The sequence below is a fragment of the Phyllostomus hastatus genome, unplaced genomic scaffold (genome assembly GCF_019186645.2).
Source record: "Phyllostomus hastatus isolate PE091 unplaced genomic scaffold, TTU_PhHast_1.1 phas_scaffold_501, whole genome shotgun sequence".
Classification (NCBI taxonomy): domain Eukaryota; kingdom Metazoa; phylum Chordata; class Mammalia; order Chiroptera; family Phyllostomidae; genus Phyllostomus; species Phyllostomus hastatus.
In genome coordinates, this window is record NW_025334033.1 from 8,210,753 (window position 1) to 8,215,068 (window position 4,316).

Sequence of the window (4,316 nt, forward strand, 5' to 3'; positions counted from 1 at the left end):
TCTTTCCATGCCTATAGAATGTAATAGGATCCATTTCTGTTCAAAAGAATGTCCAGATTTCAAATTTCTTGGGCATTTGTTGAAGAACAGCAAGAGGCTTAGGTAGAGGGAAGAAGAGATGAAGTAGGATTTATGATAATTGCAAAGACCAACATAGTGGTGGGAAATGAAGAGAGCCTGTGGATTTTGTTTCCCCTTCCTTCTCTTTTCTTCATTGAAGTTCTCCTCCTCCTCCCTCCTGTACCCCACACCACACCCTCACATGCCCCTGCATGCCCTTTCACTAAAGGTAGAAAAAAGAGAAAAGCTGGACAAATGGGAATATTTTGGGTTGGTAAGCCCAAGCAGCAGCATGCTGATAAAAGGGGTCCTTATGGCCCCTGATGACCCATCTGAAATAAATGATTCTATTTCCAAATGGCTATTTCTATGCCTGTATAAAAGACATAGATTGTACAGATTATTATGTAGATATTACTAGTATTCAACAATATCTTGTTCTTCTTATGGTGATTTTTCTCAGCTGCTCTTGCAAGTGGACAGGGTCACTCGACTATTATGACTAATGGTATGTGAGTTAAAATGACGAATCATCTGGGTTATGGCAGTGAAAAGCTGCAGTTCTCAAGTCTCTCTGCTGCCCTGCCATTGCAATTATGGAGGGTGTCTTGTGTTGAACTAGAAGAGCTGAAATACCAAGGCAGCCTATGTTTTCAGCTACTATATTGTGTGGGGATGGTGGAGAGGGGGGCAGGGGAATGGGCAGATAGATGCCCTGGACAGCCACCCTGACCCACAACAAATTTTGTTTGAGCAAAAAATAAACTTTTATTGTACTAAACAACCAAGATTTTTGGAGCTGCTCATTTAACAACCCAGGCTATCCTAGCAGATACAGTTATGAAAACTGGGGCCTGCATATTTAAGAGAGTGCAGACTTATTTCAGAAGAATGGAATCTATTGAGTCAGGACTTCTAAAACAGCTCTGTGTTGGTAATGGCAGTAAGGATGTCCTAGGTCCTTGTAAGATAAAAATGGTAGCTGACAATAGAGCCTGTGGGGATCTTTCAGTTGAGCTGCTGAGTTTTGTTATGTCCAAAAACATATTGGTCTCTGGTAAGTTTATGTCATTTAAATGATTCTTTTGGAGAGTACTTAAGCTTAGTGTAGGTGATAACCCATTTCTTTTTTTCTGGAAGCCCGGACTGTCTTTTTTACATAGACAAACCCATCAACTCCCTCAAAATAAGCCTAGTACAGCAGGGGCAAGGGGAGCAGCAAGACTGTTGGTGTCAGTTGGACCCGGGTTTGAATGCCTGCTATATACCATTTCCATCTGTTACGCTGGGCAGTTACGTGACCTGTCTAAGCTCAATTTCCTCCTCCACCAAATAGGGATTAAAATGCCTATTTTGTAAGACTATTTTGAGGACAACAAAATACCAAATTAATGAAAACCTCTAATGGTTCTGGCATGTTCTAGGAAATCAATAAAAGGTAATATAATGATTTGTATTTGTTGCAACTTAAATATCAAAAGGGGAAAAGTATCACCTTTCAACATCTTAAAGAATTCTCTTTGTATATTTGAATAAAATACATCCTAACAAGCCTTGTATTTCAAAAAATGAAAGAACCATTTAATTTGCAATCAGCAAAGGATAGATTGACTTTTGGGAAATTTTGCTTGAAGCTTTAGAAGTCCAAAATTTAGCTTTTACATTATTGAGCTAAATATGTTTACTTTAGGATTTTAAGGGTTAGGTATGTTAAATTATCATCAGAGCAATTATTTGTTTAAAAGTTACTAATACAGACCTTCCTCTAGTCCAAATCATCTCAATATGTGGACTGTGAAATGGTTTCCTACTGATATGAATCTACGAGTATATCTCCTAATGCAGTTTTCCAATTTGTAATAGTCCTCACACCTATAGATTGCTATTAAATTCATCAAAATATCAGGGAGATGGAAGACTGAATACCCACATAGCCTCACATACATAGAGGCCCACACAAGCACATACACACATAGTGACTATTTTTTTAATAGCAAATATGCCCAAACTAAAATATCCATGAGTATATCACCTTAAAAGTGGTCACCTTGAAAGCTGTTTACCTGTTAAAGAATATCATGACTTCTCAACACATTTTGGAGACTCCTTTTTTAACTTCAGAAGCAAGTACATCCTTTCCTATATCCTGGATCCTAACAAACATGGCCTTTAGGAATAAATTTGATTTTTTTGAAAGAGCCAAAAGTTACCTGGGACCAATTCTTGTGAATTAAGTGATCAAGGTAGTAGCACCTTCTTTGCTAAAAGACAGAGATATGACTATAAAATAACATGACTGATAGTTTGACTTGGAAGTAATGACACAGCTTTGAAATAACAATATACTTATTCCAGAATTTAAAAGACAAGGTTCATTCACATATTTAAATGTGTGAGTGCACACATTTACAAAGTGATGCAAAAGTCACTAAGTAATTTTTATTTCATACTTTCTTCAGCATGTAGAGCTGTATTACCACTCCTACTTCTGGCTGCCAACCACAGAAAGCTGCAAGAAAAGTGAATGCCTTTACCTCCTAGAAGAAGAGAAGGGGGGCAGAAAAAATATTCAAAAAGGTAATGCCTGAAAATATGTGGCAAAAATCATAAACCTGTAGATTTGAGAAGCTGAGCAAATCCTACACAGGATAAACCTAAAGAAAGACACATCATAGTCAAACTTCTGGACACTAAGACAAAGAAAAAATCTTGAAGGTAGCCAGTGAGAAATACCACATTACCTACAGAGGAAAAACAATGTGAATAATAGCAAATTTCTCACTGAAACCACATAGGCAAGAAAGAAGTGACGTGATATTTTTCAAGTGCTGAAAGAAAAGAGCTGCTGACCTAGAATTCTATATCCAATGAAAATATCCTTCAGGAATGAAGGAGGAGATTGTGGTTTTAAAATTCAGGATCCAGCCCTGGAACTTCAAACCATACACCAAAAGGCAGCAGGTTTGATTCCCAGTCAAGGCACATACTTAGGTTTGGGGTTCAATCCCCAGTCAAGATATGTACTAAAGGCAACCAATAGATTCTCTCTCTCTCTCTCTCCCCCCCCCTCCCTCCCCTCCTCCTGCCTCCCTCCCTTCCTCCCTGACTCCCTCTCTCTAAAATCAATAAACATATCCTCAGGTGAGGATTTTTAAAAATTGGGGGCCCTATAACCAAAGAATGTGGGAGTTTTCCCTTGGGAAGTTGTGGGTAAATGGCAAGTGCAAGAGAAACACTTCGGGGAAGCAGGGGAGGCATGGAGAGATAGAGAATCTTGGAGAACTCATCTAAGGGTTTAGGGTAGATTTGGAAAATAGGGAAATCTTGAGGTATCCTGACAAATTGCTTGTGAACCCTGCTTACACAACGACACTATAATCAGGCCAGATATTCCAAGGGCTTAGAGTTTACCTCCCAGGGGACTGTTAAAGGCCAGCCTTTTGTTTGAAATGTACAGTTTGTACATCCCAAGCCTGCTGATATAACCTCTTATTTCACATAGGGCAACCAAATACAATTGTGGACCTTGTTTGGATCCTGATTCAAATAAAGCACTGTGAAACAAAACAAAACAAGAACATTTAAGCCCTGGCTGGCGTAGCTCAGTGGATTGAGCGCGGACTGAGAACCAAAGCATCACAGGTTCAATTCCCACTCAGGGCACATGCCTGGGTTGCAGGCCACGGCCCCCAGCAACCGCACATTGATGTTTCTCTCTCTCTCTTTCTCCCTCCCCTCTCTAAAAATAAATAAATAAAATCTTTAAAAAAAGAACATTTTAATAGCTTAAGTTATAATTGACATTAATAATGTACAGACTGATAAATTTTGATGCATGCATGTATCTGTGAAATAATCACCACAATCAAGATAATGAATATATCCATCAGCCTCAAGAGTTTCTTGTCCCTCTGGAATCCCCCCTCCAGCTCATCCCTGTCCTTCCTACCCCAGGCAATCGCATGTCTTCTGTTATTAAATTCATATTTTTTAGAATTTTATATAAGTGAAGTATATGTATTCTTTGCTTGGCTTATTTCACTTAGCATAATTATTCTGAGATTCATCTATGTTATTATTAAATAGTGTATGTCTTTTTATTGGTGAATAGTATCTCATTGTTTTGATATATCAATTTATTTTTACCTCAATCTTGTTCATTACCTGTTGATGAACATTTGGATTATTTCCAGTTTGGGAATTAAGGTGCTATGAACATTCATATACAAGTCTTTGTATGAACATATGCTTTCATT